The sequence below is a fragment of the Kryptolebias marmoratus genome, linkage group LG23 (assembly GCF_001649575.2).
Source record: "Kryptolebias marmoratus isolate JLee-2015 linkage group LG23, ASM164957v2, whole genome shotgun sequence".
Classification (NCBI taxonomy): Eukaryota; Metazoa; Chordata; class Actinopteri; order Cyprinodontiformes; family Rivulidae; genus Kryptolebias; species Kryptolebias marmoratus.
In genome coordinates, this window is record NC_051452.1 from 8,223,195 (window position 1) to 8,245,627 (window position 22,433).

Below are 22,433 nucleotides of genomic sequence, written 5' to 3' on the forward strand. Positions count from 1 at the left end.
TGGGGGGTGGGGGGGTGGGGGGGTGGCAGGTTGGGTTGTCCAAAGGGAGAACAGTGGTGAAAAGCCCTCAGGCTCTGAGGTTTATTTCATTTTAATGTCTGTGCTGTCGATTGAGCTTTTCTGCTCTCCTCACATCTGGTTGCAGTTAGTAATCAGCACACCTGCGCAAATGGTTCCAGGTTTGATGAGGTGTTCCCGTTCCATCCGTTCATCTACGTTCAGCTAGTCTGCCTTGCAGCATCTTTGGGTTTCCTTGTCAAAAAGAACCGATCACTTCCTTCACCTCAGGTGGTGTCCGATCCTGGTCCTGGAGGACCACCGTCCTGCAGCTTTTAGATGTTTCTCTGCTCTTCAGCAGGTCTTTGACTTCTGCAGAAGCCTGTTAATTCAAATCAGGTGTCAAAGCAGAGAAACGACTACAACCTGCAGGATGGTGGCCCACCAGGACCAGGACTAGGACTAGGACTGGACACTGATGCTTTCCCTGCTTTGGGGCCTGATTTACCACCGGTGACAGTGATCAACACCACAACAAGTTTTTAGCTGTGCATTGTGCAAAACTTAAAAACCATCTGAGTGTTTCAGCAGCAGAATCTAATTATAAAAATGAACCAAAACCAAAGATGAAACCTAAACTGGGGCCCAAAAACAGGTTTTTATTCAGTCTTAAACACTTATTTAGTACTCGGTACATTGAGATCAGTTCAATTCAACAAACATAAACATATATAGAATAGTAATAAAATTAATCTGGGAATAGTAAATAAAAAGACAAATTTAGAAGTGAGTTCTAAAATGATGAAATGTAGACATTTTATATCTAAATGGTAAATTTTCTTTCAAATAAACAATATTTAATACCCTAACCTCTAAAATAAAAGGAGATATTAAATCTAGGTGATATTACCAATAAAATGTGTCTAAATTTCATGTTTTTGAATATGTTGATACTTAAAACACCTTTTATAAACAAGTTACCCCAAAATAACTGAAACCTGTGTCTAGCATGACTCATCTGCTGCAGTTTTTAACAGGATTGTTTAATTAAAATTAAATCAGGAATTTAAAATTCTCACATTTTTGGTTTTAACTTCTGGTTTGCCCACCTGTTGATAATGTATGTTCTTCCATGCGCTACAAAAGAGCACAGAGCGTCTTTTAATTCAGACGAATCAGGGGGCGTTCGGTGAAAATCAGGATTTTCTGAACCGTTAAAAGATGAAGTGCAGTTTTTCTCCAGATTGGATGTCTGGTTGGGCGTCTGTCCAAGGGTCGAGACCTCGCGTCCCGTCGGCAGACTGTGGCGGAGCGCTCTGACAGCGGTTCCGTCGGATCCAGAACCTTCCCGTCGTGCACACATATGTGGATGTCGGGGTCGGTGGCTCTGGGTCAATGTGGGGTGACTCTGTGGGAGACGGCGCAGTCGGTCTGTTCTCAGATGGTCCGTTCGGCCGATGAACAACCTCATCGCTGGCAGTAAATTGATTAACAGTTAACATTTTTACATTTTATAAGCTGAAACAAGACTCTACTAAATTACATTCATGTATTAATAAAATAACTGTAAAGAATTTCTAAAAGTTGGATCAGCTGGACACTCAGATGGATAAAATAATAAGAAATATACCAGACGTTGTCAGAGCGCTGTTACTGCATCATCCCTGCAAGCTTATTTATTTATCTTACCCTGTATTTCAGCTTGAGTTACTTTTTCCAAAGGGAAAAAAAAAGAAACATTACTTTTAAAAACTTCAGTATATTATGCTGTACGCTGCTGGTTGCATCAGCAGCAAAGAGGCTATCTACATCCTATATAGGGCGTTTTATATAAAACATTTAATGCAGGGGAACTGGATCTCCATGCCGAGGATAAACATGTTTTATGAAAAATAAATAAATGCTTCATGTGTAGATCTTTAGAACACGTTTTTGCTTTAATAAGCTGTGTTTTAAGAATAGATTTGAAGTCTTAGATGAAAATATCCATCCATCTATCTTCCACCTCTTATTGATGGTCAGGTTGAGGAGGCAACAGGTCCAGGATGGAAACCCAGACATCCCTTTTCCCAGAGACTCTCCAGCTCCTCCTGGAGGATCCCAAGACTGTTCCCAGGCCAAAGAGGATCTATAATCCCTCCAGAGAGTTCTGGGTCTGCTTCAAGGTCTCTTCCCAGTGGGACATGCTCAAAAAATCCTCCAAAAGGAGGCGTCCTAATCAGATGCCTGAACCACCTCAACTGACTCCTTTCCATGAGGAGGAGCATCAACTCTACATCTACACTTGAACCAGTTCAACCATCCTAGTTTACCTACACAGACAACACCCTAAATACAGCTTTGTTTACATTGAGTGCATACCTCCGTTTCAGAATTGCACAAGCTCTTTCAAACTGCGCCAGTCGACATAGTTCAGGGTATCCATTTTTATGTGTGATTTCACTTAAAACTTTAAATGATGTTTCTATACTGTGAATGAGCTACAGAGCTCCAAAGAGTGATGGGTTTTCTCACCGTTTAGCCAAAATTCTACATAATATATTAATAATTATAAAGTACTGCTCCCAAAAGTCACCCTATTCATGACTGAGCCGTACGTTTCGATGGTTTTTCGAAAACGCAAACAGAAGAACAGGCAACTAGTAAGAGTCCTTTAATGCTTATGCACCGACGCCCTTAATAATAGTTTTTCTCTGAACTTGAAAGAACAGAACTCCTAATGCCTCAGAACCAGGTGCAAACTGCATATTCTGTCTGTAAATAGTGTCTGTTTGTGAAGCGAATTCCCCCACCGAACACACTCGAGTAGCGTGTCTGGTGCCCCCTCTGCCATCTCGTATCAGCGCGTGGGCGGCGCGCTTCGATCCCCCTCATCTTCCTCTACAGATGTGGGTTGGGAGGCCTTTGTTCCTCCGCCGAGTAAAGCAGGGGATGCGAGCCTTCATCCTCCTCCACACTAGTCTGAAACGCAGCCAAGTTCAGCCAGGCAGACGCGACCCTTTTTCCCGAGCAACACTTACAAGCAGCTGAGAAGCAGCTCTCGGCGTTAAACAAAATTACGCTCTTTTTGTGTGCAATACGACTGGAAAAATTTGCCGGCTTTGCCGCGGTAACCTTCAGTTACCAAGTTGCCAAAATCTTTACAGGGTCTCTCCTTTACTTGTCATGAATCACTGCAGCGTTTTTAATTAAAACAAAATCTCACAAAAGATTTAACGTCTGGGAGAGAAGTTTCAATTGAGCGTGCTTTCTTATTTCACACATTTCCTTTAACCCCAGTCATGAGTTGTTACCTCTGCTCGGCTCATTCTTGGTAACACTTGTAGAAAACGAGGCTCCCATATATTGTTTTCATTGATTATGTCATTGCAACCTTGTTACAGAGCACTGCTTCATAATTGGATAGAAACGTTGGACACAAAAAACTTTCAGTTTCACAAAAAGAATCCCACGGATCTGCACGAATTGATGCGTTCAAAGTGAAAGACGTGTTTGTGTGTACTCTTTATGAAGAATTTGAACTCAAACCTACAGAGTTAAGTCAGTAATTATGTAATTATGCTTTAATAGTTGAAGCAAAAGGCCTGTTTTTATGAATATAACCTCAGGCACATTTTTATTCTGCTCCTCTTGCTCGTGTTTTTGTAATTGGACAAAATTCAGAACCTGCGAGGAATGTCTCACAAGGGGACAAAAAAAAAAAAAAAAAAGACTGTCAGGGAGACAAAACTGCATAACAAGGACACCATCCTGTCAACAGGGAGAGTTTATGCTTTCAGATTTTAATGATAGACCCTGTCAGTAGGTTGTCACAGCTTCACTGGACGCACGTTGAGCCTTTTTGTTGTGAGAATATTCTTTGAGTAACGCGGCGCAACATCAACAGGCTCCTCCACGACGGTTTAAGTGCTGTAACAATTCCGATGAAAGAAAACAATGGGATTTTACAGAGTTTGGCATGCTGATTGCTCATTTAAAGATTTAATGACTACTTAGCAGCAAAACTGAATAGTGAAATTGCTTTCCTCCTTTGGCCCAGATTGAAGAAGTTAAACTACTCAAACTGCTTCTAGGCTGCATATTGTTGGGATTTTTGACCGGAGGTTCTCAAACTTTTCTGAACAGTAACGCTGGTTGAAGAATGCAGCAGGCTAGCATTAGCTAACGAAACAAGAATATAATATAAAAAGTTTCTGGTGTTTTTATCCAACTGTGACCACAGGTTTTGTCTCTTGTAACAGTTATAAGTATCGCTACTGGCAATCATTTTGACTGACATTTGACTTTTGGAAAGCTCTGATTTTCAGAACCACCGGTTTTGGCACCCTTTGGGGTCGGGCGTAAACAAAAATAGAAAATCAATTTGGACAAACTGCATTTAGTTCGATGTGTTTGCCATGACTGTTTGTGTTAAGTTGCAGTAATGGTAGGTTTTTGCCCTGTTTGTAACAGCTCAGCAGAATTTTCAGTGTGTTGGAGTTTTTGGGTGATCGGTTCTTTATTTTGTACTTCGTTGAAACACGAGACCAGTTATTGGATAACGAGCTACGGTTTCTTTAAAGACATGGGTAAAATATAAGAACTTGCTACAGTTTGTTTATTTATGATCTTTTGGAAAAACTATTATAGGTTTTGGGTATTTTGGTTATTTAGTCATGTTCTTATACCATCATAGCCTCAAAATTTCATCCACAGTCCTTATTTCCTGATCTTCATGTGTCACCTTTACGCCATTAGTAATCACCACACCTGTTGACAATTACCATCTCTCCTCCTGGTATTAATGCTCTAAATTTTTTTGTCTCCTCGTTAGATGGTATGTTTACATTCATGTAACTTGCTCGTTTTCACTGTTTGCCTCTGTTTTGTTATTTAAGAAGTACTGGTATATTCTTAAATCTGTCATTTTTGTGCCTGCTAATTATTCATTTATTGTTTAACTCCTACAAATATCATAATGTCAGGCAACAAATAGATTCAATTTTGCTGACATGGAAACCCACACAAGGGGGAAAGTTCAAGGTGTTTGTTTACAAAGTGAAAGTGAAAGTAGATGGTGTGGAGAATCTCAAAGCGTTGTTAATTGAAAAGAGATATGTGTCAGTCTTTGGTCTGGTCATGTTGGTCACCAAACGAAAACCGTGTAGGGTCTTACTTGTCCTTCTGTTCTCTGTTCCAGGAGAGGGGGGGGGGGGGGGGGGGACATGGATCCTTGTGTCCGAGGCGACAGTGGAGAGTGGGCAGGCAGGTAAGTCTGCGTAACTATTTATTTTCCAAAGAGATCCATCAGTGTAATGACTCGAGGGTGACCTCTCGACGGTTATGCGTCAGATGAGGGTCTGGGCTGATCTTATGTAGCAGCTGGTTGCAGAATATGAACTGGGACCAGGAAGTACAGAGCAGATGTTCAGCCCATACAGTGCTCCACCTAGAGAAAGGAAACAGAGCAGGGAAAAACTCTGAGCCAGCACAAATCCTAACACAAAATTTATTTAACAACTGATGGGAGAATGGATGATAACTACAGCCATTAGCCAATCATTCCCTAATGTTTCAATATCATAAGATATTTTCATTTGGCTTTTAGTACCCTATTAGATATTATAAGCTCCTTTGAGAATTGTAAGAAAAGTAGAACATTCAAATATTTAATAGGTTCTAATTCATACCTTCAAATTGAATTCATCCTTTATATATTTAATTAAATTTTATTAGGATATTATGACTAGGTACTGGTTATTTAACTGTTTAGTTGCAGATTAGTTCCCATAAAACTAGGCAATTTTTTTTTACTGTTAATCGAAACCAAAAGAAAGTTTTCTCGAAGATGGGTGCGAATGCAGTCTTCGAGTGACATTATTTTTGGTATTTAAAGATAAATATCTGAACAAAGGGACATGGCATTGAAATTGTTACTCATAGTTACTCCTGGGAGAAGCAAGAGTCAAATTTGACCAATAAATAAATACTGTTTTGTGATATATAGTGTGTGAAATGGTTCAGGTCAAGCATCTTGGGTTTGATTTGACTTTTTTGTCTTTACAAACATAAATGATAAATGCAACTCAAACAGCCAATATGAACCAATAAAGTCCAACCTGGACAAGAGCCAGTCAATGTCTTGTTTTAGTAAAAAAAAAGACCATTTTATATTGGAAAAGCAAACAGAAACCTATTTCCTCCACATCAGAAGGGGAATTAAAGACTCTGCAACTGAAACAATATGGCAGGTCCTTCAAATAAAAGACCAAGATTATTTTTTAAAAACAATATTAAAAAGTTTGGCATCACTTTGTAAGATTATTTGCACTTTGTGTTCTTATATGGTTACGATAATAATTTGATAACTTTTATCAAATCTTGTTCCAAATGTCACTTTGAGTTATATTTATCGTGACAGGAAAATAAGAATTTCCTTGTTTAGAAAATGAAAAAAAAAAGACGAGCGAAGAAAAACCACCCGGCTTAGAAGATTAATATTTCTGCAGAGACCTTTGCAGGAATGACGGTAATTTCTGCTGCAGGGTTTACGAACAGCCAGAGATGACAGACGGCGTTAAAGCCGCTGGAGGAGTCTGCAATTATTACAAATCACTGAATGGTCACAGATCATATTGATCCTGATGGAAACAAAGGTGCAACAAGAGTGAAAGCTGTAATTTTTGTGATTATACTGCAGCTTGATAAAATATTGCATTGGTGTCACTCTTATTGTTGCCCGAAGGCGAAGCGTTCATGATTTTTGCGCTTGTCTGAGTGCGCCCTCTGTTCCTTTTTCCAGCACAAGACGATTTCAGCGGACGATATGCATTCCTTCAAGGAACGTCGGGCCTTTATTTGGATCTGTTGTGTTGTTGTTTTTTTCTTCCTGTCCTGTTGAGTTTGAGTAAAGGCGAATGAAGAGCACTGCAGCACAACAGATGGCTTCTTACACCCTTCCCGTCCCCTGAGCCCACTCAGTGACCAGTAAGTACCAAGCTGCCACTTCGGGCACACACAGTGAGGCAGAATTCATTAGCGGGATCAGGCTGGCATAAGGAGCCGCCGGTTTAGACTCGGACCCAACGGTTCGTCCCTTTCGAGGAGGTCCTCATCCGAGTTGCGGTTACGACTGCAGAGCCCCCGCGAACAGGTGAACAATTATCACTCAGCGTTGTGTCGAGGATCCCCGTGAACGTGTCACTGATTCAAGAAATGAAACTTACCTGTGTGTGCGGATGCTTTTCGTCGCCGCGCAGCTAAACAAATCCCATACAGAAGAGACAGTCCTTCCTGGGGGATTTTCGAACACCTCGCCTCGCTCTGTCACGGCGACGGGGAATGCGCTGGCGATAAATGGATTGAGGCAACCAATTCGCAGTAGAATAACCTTTGCCGGCACGCTCTAACCTTGTTGCCGGCCGCTTCTCAGCCTCTTATGTTTGGCCTTTTTATACAAATCACATTACAGTCTATTGGCCTTTTGGGACGATATCCAATTCAAGACTCTGAATTGGAATAAAACAGAAACAGGCACTTGTGCAAAAGCGCAGTTGCATCATCATAGTAAGGTCATGGCTGTTCTTCTGTTCTCTCAATAGCTCTCGCTGAAAGACCATGGAGCTGAAGGTCCAGGTTAATAAATGTTTTGTCCTGGGAGGAATGTAGAGGTGCTGTTTGAACCATTGAGATATACAATAACTAGAGAGAGGAGAGGAAGCTGGAAGTTGAAGCCACCGTGTTAGTTTCACTTATTTATTTGAGGCTTTAAAGGTATAGTCCAGTCAATTACTGGTTAGTTAGTATCTTACCAGTCGTGATACAGAGCATGGAGAAGGAGGCGAATGTTCTTTATGTTCTTGTCCAGGCTAGGCCGGTGAAAGAACACTAAATTAGCTAACATCAAACCTCCACACTTTTGCAGGACCGTATTTTCCAGACTGTAAGGCGCACTTAAAAGCCTTCAATTTTCAATCAATCAATCAATCAAATTTTATTTGTATAGCACATTTCAGCAGCAAGGCATTTCAAGGTGCTTTACATAATTAAAAAACAAAATAAAAACAGCATGTGACATTGAATAAACAGTAAGAAAGAGAAAAACATCGAAGACATCAAAACCCCGCACTCTAACCCTAATTTAGCCATAAGCAACTCTAAACAGGTGGGTTTTAAGTTGAGATTTAAAGGCACCCAGTGTTTCAGCTGTTTTACAGTTTTCTGGAAGTTTGTTCCAAATTTGTGGGGCATAGAAACTGAAAGCTGCTTCTCCTCGTTTGGTTCTGGGGATGCAGAGCAGTCCAGAACCAGAAGATCTGAGGGGTCTAGACGGTTGGTACAGCGATAACAGATCTTTAATGTATTGTGGTGCTAAACCGTTCAGTGATTTATAAACTAATTTTAAAATTTTCTCAAAAAACAACAGTGCGCCTTATAATCCAGAGCGCCTTATATATGTAAGAAGTCATAATGTTTTAGTACAACTTTGGTAAACTACAAAACTGCAACGCTTGTAGCATTAAGGCTCAGTTATTGTAGCGCAGGGGTCCACGCATGCGGGCGTTTATATTTACGTTGGTGCCGTATTTTCCGTTGTTTCGCTTTATGCACCTTATAGTCCGGTGCGCCTTATATGTGACAGAAGTTCGAAAATGGACCATTCATTGACAGTGCGCCTTATAATCCAGTGCGCCATATACTGCGAAAAATATGGTACACTGTTTAATTTGTGTTACTGCGCGTATGTATGTGTGCTCTGAGCATAGATAGGCCATTACATTCAGCAGCGTCGGCACATCTAGCCTCTCAACTCTCACTGATAGATTCAATAAAGTATGTTGTTTTATATGCCTAAAGAAAAATGCTAGCCATTAGCCTAGCTTAGAGGAAGACGTTTGCCTCTTCCTCCATATTCCGCGCTCTGACTAGTGTCACGGCTGATCAGGTACTGACTGTTTGACTGAAAATCCCTTCAAACTTAATTGGACTGTGATCCAAAAACGCAACATGGCCGAGACGCTTCGTCCATCTTAATTAAAGCCGATGGTTCGAACAGAATCCATGGCTTGATCGGCTCAAAAAGCTCTTGTTTTTGTGGGAAAGCCACTGAAAGGTAGTATTTATTCGCCTGATATGTGTCCACACTTCTGCGGTGAAGTCTGGCGGGAATCAAAGTTCTCTTATCCCCCCCACATCTGGTACCGTCTTGTTTTTGTGAGCTTAAATTGGCGCCGGATGAGCACAGTTGGTCAGTTCTATTTCTGTCCAGTCGAGTCAGCCAGCCTGTTTATCTGTGCGTCTACAACTTGGTCCCCAGAAAGGAGGAGCGGCTGCAGCTATGTTTCCTTATTACATATTCTCCCTGAAGAAGCGCTCGCTGTGTTCACTGAAAACTCCGGCTCCTGAGACTGACTGACTCGCTCTCTTACAAACAACATGACTCCTGCCTCGCCAAACCTGAACCGAATAGCAAAAAAGGATCCACATAAACACGGATGTCTCCTTCCAGGGGAATCGTGATTGCCCTCCGCCAGAAGCTGAAGGGCAATAATGTTTTCCCCGCGTGTGTTCATTTGTTTGTTCGCAAAAAATCTCATGAACTACTAAACAGATCTTAATAAAACTCTCAAAGTCAGCCCCGGACGAACTGATTGTTTGAAGCCAGTCCAAATAAAAATGGCCGCCACAACTAAGCAACCACAGAAAACACAAAAATGGCTCTAAATCAGTCTGCTATAAAAAATGTTAAGACAAGATTTTGTGTGGTAGTAGCTGAGATTCGTCCCCAACTGACTGAGTGATATCTGCTTGTAAAGGTTTGCCTCTAACTATTGTCGTCAACTCTGTCTGTTAGCAAAATATCTCATGAACCACTGGGCAGATTTTATTGAAAGTTTCAGGAAGTAACCGATGGGTGTACATCTACAACCGATTAACTTTTGGAGTCAATCCAATTCAAGATGGCCGCCACAGCCCACCAATCCTAGAAAACACTAAAATGGCTATAAGTCAGTTAATTTTCAAAACATTTAGCTAAAATTTGGTGGGGTAGTAGCTGAGAGTAGTTCACAACACATGCTCCAAGTGCTACATCTCTGCTTCAAACTTTGGCATGAACTGTTGTTGTCAAAGCTGTTTGTCTGTTAGCAAAATATCTCATGAACCACTGGGCAGATTTTAATGAAACTCACAGAAAGTAATAAATGGGTGAACATCTACAACTGATTAACTTTTGGAGTCAACCCAATTCAAGATGGACTCCACAGGTAATCAAAATTAGCAGACACAAAAATGTCTGTAACTCAGTCAAATTTAACAATTCTGAGCTGAGATTTAGTGTGGTAGTAGCTGAGGATCATTTGTAACACATACGCTGATTGCATGAGTTTGCACACCATGTAATTTATAATGTCTGATGAAAACAGCTATAACTTGGTCTGAAAAGTGGCGGGTGATATGCATTCCTTCAAGGAATGTTGGGCTTTTAACTAAATATACGAGGTATGTTTTTGAAAACTCTTTGACTAAAGTACAGTTCTCTGATGTAAAGTCTGCCCTACAAGCTAAATTATTCAAACACGTTGCACCCAAATAGAATATTTTCCTTAATTATTTCTTCCCCGATCAGCCTGAGATTAAATAATGATTTCCCAGCATGCATCTGCTTGAATCGCAGCAAAATGTATTTAAAACATGCATGGTCATTTTGTGTCTGAGGGCCACTGTGAGCAAACGGAAGTTAGGGTGCAACAGCACCACCCGCTGACCGTTCGGCAGAACTGCAGCTGGACTTTCCGCCCAGGGGTCGGTCTGATCTCTGCTTCTTTGGTTCTGCACCCACAGTCGAAATATTCCGTCACTGCGAGCAGTTTAATGAGCAGGAGAGCAAAAAGAAAACCTTTAAAGATGCAGATGAAACATTCTCTTAAACCCACTGAACGTTTGTTTACTTTTTTGTCTCTTTGGAATGAGAAGGGGCCAAAAAAAAAAGAATAGGTCTGAGCATTTTTAGTTTTGGGGTTTTAAAAGCAGCAGTTATAGACAGTTTGCTGTGTGTATTTTTTTTATTACCAAAAAAGAAAAACAATTGTACTATTTTAGGAATGTTTGGATGATTTTGATTGTCTTGTGAAGGGATTTTGACACTTCCGCTCTTCGAACGTCCAGTATTTCCATCAAACCGGTCCCCCGGGAGTCCGCGCGCCGTCTTCGGTTGGCCGAAAAATCCCCGGCGTCGTGGTGTCATAGGTCACCCGGGCTGCCCCTCCGACGCGCGGGGCTCGTCGACACACTCCTGTCTGTCACCGGCTCGCCGCCAGGGTTGCCACAGACACGCTCTGACATCACAATTAAACCGAGAACGCCCCGGCGCTGCACGGTCATCCATCACATGCTCCCCTCCCCCATCCCACCCCACCCCCCTCCGAACACACGGACACAGACAGAAAACGGCGGCGGCGGCGAGAGCGTCTTTCTGCATGCTGAGAGGGACGCAAGCGTCTCGTGGCGGCGGTTTCATGTAAAACCAGAAAATAAACGTGCGGTTTTCAGTTGGGAATCAGCCTGTCCTGAAGGAACTTTTTGAAGGAATGCCTATCGCCCGCCATCTTTCATTCTTGTTTGAAGCTAACATCAACTTATGTCGAGAAAATGAGTTTTAGCTGATTTGATCAAACCTTGAAAGTATTATCCGCAACCCGACACAAAACATCATCTCTTAGCTGATTACTTTTTTTGAGTTTCGTTAGAATCCATTCACTGGTTCATGAGATATTTTGCTTACTGGTGGCAGCGATAATAAATATAGGCTTTTGTCTTTTCTGCCATAAAGTCGCTTCAGTCAGAGGTGAAAATAATCCCCTGAATTCCAACAAAGATGCCCTCCTCGGAGCCCCTTTGGCACTAAGCAGACGGGCAGCCCCGTGATTCTGATCTCATCAAGCGAGCACGTCCGCCTCCATTAGTCTCCGGCATTGTGCTCGAAATTGCTCTAACTTGTCGAGTGATTACTTCAAATGAACAATTAGGCGGCTGGCTGTCACAATAACTCGCTCCCCGCCTGTGAATTGGCTCGCCGGTTTTAACGGCTGCCGCTGCCATCAAGGTGCTCCGGATAAATGATCCGTTCTGGATGGGGGAAATGTCAACTCGTAGCCCCTCGTAATGAATTGATGCGCAACATCTAGTCACATACTCCGTAATAGGATCACCATGGAGATAACGCCGTTATTGGACAATCAATAAGTTGGCATGGAAAGTTTTTTTCTTTTTAATTGAGCCTTGAGGAAATGAGCTTTCAAGGGGGGGATGCATTTGGACATTATCGCCCATCGGCGAAGGCGGAGTGATAATGTTTTGCCCGTGTTTGTGCCGGAAGCAAAATATCTCATGAATCTCAGAACAGATTTTAATGAAACTCTCAGAAAGTAATCATTAGATGTTTCACTACAACTGATTAACTTTTGGAGTCACCCCAATTTAGATGGCTAACTGACCTTAGCAAACACTAAAATGGCTACAACTCAGTCAGTTTTACTGATATTGAGCTAATATTTGGTGTACAAGTAGCCGAGAGTCATCCCCAACACATACATTAGGCACGAATGGATCGCATGAGCTTTAAGACTATGGCTTCCTCTGATTGTTTTTGTCTATTTGTCTTATTGATGAGCTCAGATCAACTTATTATTCTAACTACAGGAACCAACACAGAAAGAAAGTTTGAATCTTTGATCTAATCTTTCCTAGTTGAATGTTCACGGGTGAATTGAAATGTCTTCCTTGTTTCCTGTTATTTCCCCGCAGGTGAGAGGGAAGAACAAAGATTCTGGAGTCCAAGGAGATAAGGAGGAGGACGTGTTGGAGCGTGGGCAGGCAGGTGAGCATTGAGGAGCAGGACGTCAGAGGCAACTAAGAACCAGAGCAGTCTTTCTCGCCATCTTCACCATGCACAAATAAAAAAACACAACTAAAGGTAAGTCCCACAATTACAAGGAATTTCAGAGAATAAATACAAGTACTATCATGTGTCCACAGACATTTATCATTATGCTAGACAAAGTATCCCTGCCTTCTTTCGTTATTGGGAATTAAAGCCAGCAGGACCCAGTTTATAGGAGCTTTTGGAACCAGAGTCTGTGCACTGGGCATGTTGAATTTGAAGTCCCACCTACTTCCCTGCATGCAGTCATGGTGTGACATGACCTTTTCTTCAGGTACAAAATAACTAATTACAACTGAATGTATAAGAAAAATGAATATTTTAGCATACAGCAGTAAAGTAAGAACTACGAGAATTGGGAGTCAATGCCGAAAAAAGGTTAAATGAGGTGTATTTTTTAAATTAATAAGGGCAGAGTGTCATCTGTTTGCATGTCACTGGTGGGACATATTACTGAACAGATAAGAATATCTGCCTGACACATCTCCGCTGGTGCCAATTCAGCCAGCTGCAGGGTCTTCGGCTGGGAGCCGCCTCTTTAATCCCAGAACATCTCAGAGTGGTGGAGCAGCTATAGGGAGATCTCTCCACTGTGCCCTGCAGCTGCCTCTAGGATCGCTGCTTTCCCCACAACTTATCTTTCCTTTGGAGCCAGAGCCAACAACTGCCCTGCCATGCCTCATTTGTCCGGACTTTTGATAGCTTTCTTTGAGCTGGTGCTTCCCACTCCCGGGGTCTTCGGGAGGTTCTGCACAGCGGCTCTGATGTAGCCTCCGCAGCCGACCTCCACTGGGAATGGCAGCCTCTATTCCATCCTTCTATGGGATTGTCAGCTTAACAATAATGACGGTCTTGATGAGAGAAGACCAAAGCACAATGTCTGGGTGCAAGGAGGTGGGGGGGAAATCTCCTGGGGGAATCTGAGTGCATAGTCAAGATCCACGACCAAGCTCCAATCAGCTCCTGGTGTGATTTAAGAGCTTAGATTAGCAGAGATGCTACTTGATTGGTTCCGTTCTCCGCAAATCTGGATTCAGCCTTGTTGACATCTATAACGGCTTTCCCGTTTGGAGTCCAGTATTTCCTTACATGTCGATGGCTGGCACCAGGAAGTGCAGATCCCTGTACAGCCAGCCCACAGCTCCACCTAGCGGGGAAAGGCCAGGAATAGGCAGGAATCCCAACACTGTTCCTCAGAAATCACTTTTAGCTTGTTGTTATATATTATTCATGTATTATAAGTTACACATCCTAACCATGTGAAGAATATTTTTTTGTGTGCATTGATAATTCCTCAGGCTGACTTGTTTGAACTCTTTACTTTCAAGTGAATCAAAGTGATTCTTTAGACTTCACTCGGTTGCCCTCAGACTGGTTTCGGCCATGTTGGGCTGCAGTCATTGGCTGCAGATGCATCTCAACGAAGATTAGACAACCCTGGAAATGTAATCTGCGCGTGTCCGTTTTATTTTTTTCACATCTCAGCCAACTTGTGAAGAAATCCCCGCGTCAGTTCGGACCAGATTGCCGATCAGAGTGGGACCAATGTCAGAACGCGCAGAGCAAAGTAATGCGGCCTAAATGGCGAGACAAGCCGGGGGAGTCTTTAATGGTAATGAATGCACAATGTGAGCCTAAGGCGGGATGAAAGGGACGGTGGGGTGAGGGTGGGGAGTCGTGATCAGACTCGTGAGGAAGGAAAGACAACCACAGTGTCTGGAAAATGAGGGTAAGGTGCACAAACTCAAGTTTTCTTTTTAATTCCTCAAACCATGTTTGTTGAAAGGGATTAAAGGACATAGCAGCTGTTCTATACTCCGAGCAGACGTCTTTCTTTTTGCATAAAAATCCATTTCAGAAGCATTTTGAAAAGTCTGATTTTATTGCACCACTGAGGCAGCCACTTGTTTGCGTGCCCTCAGTGGTATTAAAATCAATTTGCATTCCTGTGCTTGACATTAAACAGAACTGAAACAGACACAATGTTGGCTGTGAGCAACTTCCAAGTCTTTACAAGACGATTTTAATAATAATAAATCCACAAGCATGAATTTAATTTCCATGTTGGTGGGGGGGGGGGTGCAATAAACGAATAGATTTCTCAAGAGGACCTCCAAAGGAGGACACTGTGTCCATCATCATCAAAGGCGGGCAATGATGTTTTTGCCTGTGTTTGTGCGTATGTGTGTCTGTTGGCAAAATATTTCATGACCCACTGAAAGGATTTTAATGAAACTCACTGAAAGTAATCGTTGGATGTACATCTACAACTGATTACTTTTTGGAGTAAACCCAATTTAATCAAACTTAGCAAACACTAAAATGGCTTTAACTGTAAAGATTGGTGTGGCAGTAGCTGAGAGTCATCCACAACACATACTTTGAGTGCTAATTGACTGTTAAAAAATGTTGTTTTAAACTTTGCCATTAGTGCTTGAAGTTTGTGCTGAGGATGGGTCTCAGCTACTACCACACCAAACTTTAGCTCAATATTTGTTAAATCCACTGAGTTAAAGCAATCTGTCTTTGCTGAGGTCGATTAGCTGTGGCGGCCATCTTAAATCCGGTTTATTTCACATGTTAATCAGCTGTAGATCCAATGAAATCATTTCAACTTTAAGTGGTTCTTGAGATATTTTGCTAACAGACAAATCAAACTCACGCACACGGATAATTGCAAGCAATTACACGATCACCTGGTTTTCATGGCGGCAGGTGATAGAAATAGATATAAACTTGTCTCTTTAAATTAAATTGCTTCTCGAGGAGTAAACAGCAGATGAGGAGGAAAAAAGCAGGAGCTTACCTTGTAGTATTTCTCATTAAGTGTCTCTGTGTGTTGTGTGCACAGTCTTTCTGTCTCCATGTGGTGGTTCTCCGGCTTTGTGTGACAAAGGCTTCCTTCAGTGGCGCTGCCAATAAAAACAGGAATTAAACATAATCAGAGAGGCTCTTCACCTTCCTCACATCGTCCTGTGGAAGCCAGCAGGGACTCTCTCCTGGAGTGCTGCTCGCTGCAACTCATTTCCACCGTCTTCGTCTTCTCTTTCCCCACTCATCTTCAGAGCATTCCGGAGTCTCTCGTGTTTGTTGTTGGCATTTTTTTATCAGCGAGCTTGATTTGGTCCATCAGAACAAAAGGCAGTGACTAAGCTGACATGACTGAAATACTTTCTTAAAAACGTTCATTTTCGCTACGTCACTCATGGTCAAGCTCGACTGTAGGTGACCTTCCAGATGTTCTTTAATCACCAAAAATGTTTGTTTCATTTTGAATGCAGGTTTTCACCGAGGTACTTCCTGGAGAAAAGAAAGAAACAGGAAGTGAAGTAAATTATCAGGAAGAACTCTTGGCACTGAGCTAGAAGGTGAACAAGGTAAGAGTTTTGTGTACTCTCACCACATACTTTAAAGGTTCACAAATGCAGCAGTGGTTTTTGTGATGTTTTGTCTGTGTAGTAAGGTCATAGTTACTAGCCTACCTTAGCCTGTTAGCTTAGCCTAACCTTTTTAAACAGAGGTCTCAGTGGGTCATTTTGACTCATAGGCAACAGGAGGCTAATGCCCCTTTTCCACCGGCTCTACTCTACTCGGCTTGCTTTGCACGCGTTTCCACCGGCATTTTTTTCAAGGCCGGTCCCTGCTTTTTTGGCCCTGCTTTCGTGGGTGACGCAGGCTTAGCTCCTGTTCACTCATTGGTCGTGGGTGTGGCCAGATGCAAAGATTCCCCGCAGCCCCACCCCCCACAACACAAGGAGACGTTCCTCTGCTACCGACCGAACTGGCCGGTGGAAACACAATGCATTTTTTATAGAGCCGAGCCGAGCCGGGCCGAGTAGAGCGGGGCTTCTGTAGTACTGCTAGCGGAAAAGTGGCATAAGGCAAATGTTTGCCATTTTTGCTTTGTTTTGATTCAAATTAAGTCTCTTTTGGTACAGCTTGTCTGTATTTTCTCCATTTTCAAATGACAGATAATCCTTTGTCAACCAAAACAGGACTTTTTTCATCTTAATCCCACGCTGAAGCACCTAATCTTAAAAGAAACTCAAATCCACGTACATGAAACAACAGTTTTCCTGGTTCTCACTTTCAGTCTTTCCCTAATGAATCAAAAAACATTATCATCCCTAAAGCTTTTCCTTTTTTAAGAATAGATTTGTTGCGGCAAAAAGCAACAAAAGGGACTTAAGAACCCAGCTTCCATATTATTGTTTATTATTGAGCAAACCTTATTATGTCAGGCCTTCTCACTGCTGGGGTTTGACGGTAAAAAAAGGCTTAAGAGGAGAGTAATATTTATAAACTTTGAGAAAAACCATCCCAGAGAGCAAAACATCTGTGCCAGCCATGGTTATGGCTGAAACCAGATATATGCAAAGTCGTTCAGTGAGAAATAAAATAACCTAAACTGTCACGGCCCAGAGGTTTTCTGCTGCGACTTCCACTTTGATTTGCTAGCAGAAATTACCCACCGCCACCTGTCTGGCAACAGTCCCTCAAAATAATTTTACTGGCATCATTAAATAAACCCATCCTGCTCCAAAAATAATATTGTTTGGATTGTGGCACATGAAAGCATGACTGTCAAAATTTTGTTTGTTTTTTTTGTGTGTGTGGCAGATCTGAAGTGAAAACACTTAACTGAAACTGTTCTACTGTATGATCTTTGTTGTGCAAAATCATGGCGAAATTAAAAAAGCTTTGAAGGGATGTTTAATTTTTATTATGCAAGAGGAATTTCTTTAAGTCGCAAGTGTCTGTAATCACTGTTGGGTTATCCTTTTATCCCAATGCTGCTGGCGTTTAAACAATTTTCTCACCTTCTTATTATTTTTCCCCGCAAGCCCTCCTATTGTTTAAATCTTTGTAAAAAAAAAAAAAAAGGTGGATTGCAGAGAAAAATAGATCATGTGGAAACAACAGCCCTTAGAACTCCTAGATATTCAGATCACTTGGAGTTTCTCCGCCGTAGGAAATCCATTATTTGGATGATTACCTTCTGCTCATGAGTGAAGGTGCTGCGCTGAGCACAACCAAAGGCTGTCGAAGCCAAGGGTTGTTTAAAAATGCGGCCCAGCGTCCGCTCACTCTATGGAATCCAATCAGACGGCGGAATCTCGCTGCTAAATTGTTCGGTTTCACCGCATATCCTAAGATAACAATCTACAATCGACTACAAGACGGGGAGAGAAAAGACATTGGCCCCGACTCCGTTCGGTCAGCGGAACTGAGCGGGAAATGTTCACGCTGAAGCCGTTTAAGTCGGCGTCAGGCTCGCTGTCAAAACAATAAGCCTGTCAGGTAAATCGCATCCCATCAACTGTTCTCAGCACTTAGCCCAAACACTGTGTTTTGGAAATGTACGCTCCCTAAGGGTGTCCCAATGTTTTAAGCAGGGCAAATTCAAAGGAATATCTGGCCTACTGGAGGGGTTTAAGGAGCACCTTTCCTCTGGAGCTGGAACAAAATGGTTAAGCTATCATACGCTAAAGTAATTAACATAGCATTAGCATAGATGCTAACAAGCATCAACAGAATTTGGTTGCAGTTATTATTCTTGCCGAAAACTGATTCAACGTCAGCATCAAAGATGTTGACTGGCGTTTCTTTGTTTCGTTGAAGACAACATTAAGATGTTGGAAAACCTCTAGCGTCTGCTTATGTGAAAGAAATCTGCAACAACCGCCATATTGGTGTTTAGAATCCGTGTCCCATTTTGTAGGGGATATATTTCAACTGTGTCGCTTTTCCATTTTGGGATAGGTTTGGTTCAATGAATAATGGTGGTTTTGGTATTGGGTTCTGATTGTTTGATTATGTTCTTTCTATTAACCAACAATGTCATTAACGTTGTTTATAGTCCCCGATTCCACTCAGTTTCATCTCTTTAAATGTATAAACTTTTTCTCCCCTCAGTTGTCAGATCTCTCTGTTAATCCACGTTTAATGTTTTGTTGAACTTTTAAAAACTTTAGATTTAGATTCAGCCTGCCTCCTGCTAGCCTGCATTTGGGTCCTCATATATCACAACCAGGGGTGGAAATTAGCACCCGCCACCGGCCAAATGCGGGTAAATATTTGAAGTGGCGGGTGAATTTGATCAACACACACGCCACTGTGGCGGGTTGGCAATTTGAACAGAAAATGTGTTATTTGTCCTCTTGACATATAGGGGGCAGTAATGTGCTCGAGTTGCTGTTGTTACGTCGAGCCCCGTTCCCCCATNNNNCATTCTTTTAAAAATAAAATGTGCTAATAATATCATAATACAGAGGAATAAACACAGGTAAGGAGTTGTTGGTAAATTATTTTTGTCCTGTGTTTTAGAGGGGGAACTAATAATTTCAGACGGCTGAAATATTTGGTTACCCCTGGTAACTTTTGCAAAACAAGAACAAATGTCTCCAAATTCACAGGACTTGTTGTCCATGATGAGAGGAATAAACACAGTTAAAGACTTGATGGTAAATTAACTGGTTGTTGTTTGATAATTAATGATCTAAATAACATTCAACCCGAATGTTATTTAGATAAAAGCGAAATACCACTTCAGGCGGTTTTCTCCTTCAGGCGGTTGTAAAAATATTACAACAGTTCACTGCAAACCCATATGATGCGCTCGATCCACTGCAGATTACATGCAGTCTAACACCAATTAGGTGTTGTGATGAGAAGCTATTTTATTTTCTGTTTTTCAAGAGTAGTCTAGGGAAGAACCGAAAGTTAAATGTTTTTTTTAAACTAAATCAATGACGTCAGTCAGTGTGCGTTCACGCCTACGGCCGGTGTTCTGACGATCTGTGCTTCCTCGTCAGATTTTCCTACCGTAGCACGGCTAAACAGCTAAGTCTAACGGTCGGTGCTATGTACAGTTTTATGTACAGATATGCATCTTTTAATGGTTTAAAAGAAAAAAAGAAAAGTCTAGTTATTTCCTGCAGAGTCCAGAAAGAGGTGTTGTTCAGCTTGTAGGGCAGCACAACTGCTTCCACCCACCTCCATCATCATTATCATATGAAATTACTTTTTGTCACAACAAAAAAATAGTGGCTGGTAAAAAAAAATTTAATTTCCATCCCTGATCACAACGCTAAAAAATACTATATATCCAGATATGTAAAACCTTCTAACCCTGGTTGTTTTGTCAGATATATCAGCGATGGAAACATGATTGGAATAAGTTCATTACGTGTTTGTTTTTAGAGGAAAATAACAGAAACTTTGCAGTAGTGACGACAATACAAAATGTAATCAGTGCAGACCACTTTTGCTTTTTGGTACACTTCCTGATACAGAAAAAACGATTTCTTATGTTTTGTCTTTGTTTCTTTCTTCCCGAGTGTATACTCCTCAAACCTAAAATTTAATGCTGCCACGCTTGGCTGGGCTCGGGATTTGCAGAAAAACGATGAGGTTAAACTCTTCTACCCCCCAATTTAAGCTACTCGGAAAGCCAACGTTTGACTTAACCAGCATGAAACTTTAAGTGCTGTAAAGCAGTTCACGATCCAAACCTGTAGTAGCCATTATGTCACTTTATTTTACGTGATCCTTTTTGTAAAATTGCCCCCAAGCCCCTCTCATCCCCGACACAACTGACGACTTCTTGTTTTCGTAGAGCAGCCTTATTTTGAAGTCCTTGCTTGTGCGAATTGGTAAGAATGTCTTTTCCTTAACTGTGAGGGGAGAGACAAATGGGGAAACCCATCTGAAATCAATGGGGAGAGATTAAGGAAGGCCCTGGGGTTCCCGGCGTCTCCGTTCACAACAAACAGATGCTTCTCTTTAGCCCCCTGAGGCCAGGAGGGAGGGAAATGCCTCTGGGCAGCACCTTCCCTCATAAAACAGTGACTGGGTGGAAAATAACCACTGGCTGGCCTCTTGTGTTAATAATATTTCATAAAATCAAGCTGTTCTTATAAATCTGGACCTATTATTAGCTGCGGTTGAAAAACAAAACACTAGTGCTGCTGTGTTTGTCTGTTAGCAAAATATTTCATGAACAAGTGGACGTATTTTCATGAAATTTTCAGAAAGTAATCATTGGAGTAAATTCTTTTCAATATGGCTGCCACAGCTAATCAACCTTAGATAATGAAATGGCTATCACCTGGTTAATTTTACAAATACAGCTAAAATTTAGTTTGGTAGAAGAACAGATTAAGCTTGTTGTTATTTTCAAGGTTTGACCAAAACGGCTCAGATTTCGTCATTTTTCAACAAGATGATGATGATGGTTTCAAAGTATTGTACGAAAGGCAGCAAGCGACACTACCTTAATGTTTTGGATTATTTTTGAAGATTAAAATTTAAATTCTTGCTATTTTTTTTTTTTAACAGGGGAAACCTGTTATTAAGAACACCTCCACAGCTGACATTTCCGTTTCAGTTAATGTATGCAGACAAGCATCTGAGGACGTCCTGGAGATGCCACCTCAGCAACGTCTCCGCTGCCCATAGGCAAGAAAAGCACCCTGTGACAAAAATAATTAAAAGCCATGACTAATTTAAATACATGGTTCTGAGTTTAACACCTAAAACATCTCTGCGCAGGTCCGGAAAAGTGCCGCTTCCACGGGTTTTGGAGTGAAATCAGCCGGGGGCGTCAAACAATTGGACCTACAGAAACAAAATCTGAATGATGCTCAGCTGTGCACAAAAGGAGCAATAAAGTGAGACGGTAAGACCTAGCATTGATTTAATAAATGCATATCGCCCGTCGCATAGTTTAAAACTAGGATTACCTTACGTTGAGAAATAGTTACAGCTGTTCAGGTCAAACCTTGAAAATAACCCTACTGTCAGCTACTACCACACCAAATTTTAGCTCCATCTGTAAAATTCACCGTATTACAATCTTTTATTTTGTAGGCTGAGGTTGACTCAAAGTTAATCAGTTGTAGATGTACATTCGCTGCTTAATTTCACTGAAATGTGTCCAGACAAATGCCCCTTTTACACGGGCTCTAAAGGTCCCGGCTCCACTCTACTCCGCTTGCTTTGCGCGCGTTTACATCTGCATTTTTTTGAGGCCTGCTTTGTGGGCGGCGCAAGCTTAGCTCCTGTTCACTCATTGGGCGTGGGTGTGACCAGATGCAAGCATAAAGAGCAAACGGTAGGAATATAAACAACAGCGTTAGCTTACCCTGCAACGTTTATGCCGTCTGTCCCCCAGCTGAAGGCGCTCCAATTACGTACGTTGTCAGTTATTCTCTGAAAAATAATCTCATTTCTTACTTTTTTCAAGCTTTTTTTCGAAATGACATTTAACTGAACTTTCACAAATGAGATCTGCTGCATTTTAGTGCAGCAATATATATGTACCTGTTACGACGTAACAGTATCAAATGACAACAGACTCCATTATCTTCGGCCGGCTATAGTTTCTCTTTTACAACTTGTTTGTTTGCACTTTTTGGATTGTTAAATATTATTTTTCGTGGTTCTTCTTTAAGTGATAGAAGAGGTTTGTTGTGTTGGCGTCAGATGAGAAAACAGTCTCATAGCAGAGTTAGCA

The 22,433-nt window shown here is 41.7% G+C and overlaps 1 long non-coding RNA gene across 1 annotated transcript; it reads left to right on the forward strand.

Annotated features, from left to right (window-relative positions):
• Positions 1-6,855: 6,855 nt before the first annotated feature.
• LOC119616752 lies at positions 6,856-21,371 on the forward strand. The gene is made up of 4 exons (XR_005232767.1): positions 6,856-6,963; positions 12,781-12,949; positions 16,198-16,293; positions 21,257-21,371. It is a non-coding gene; the product is annotated as an uncharacterized LOC119616752 (long non-coding RNA).
• Positions 21,372-22,433: the final 1,062 nt, after the last annotated feature.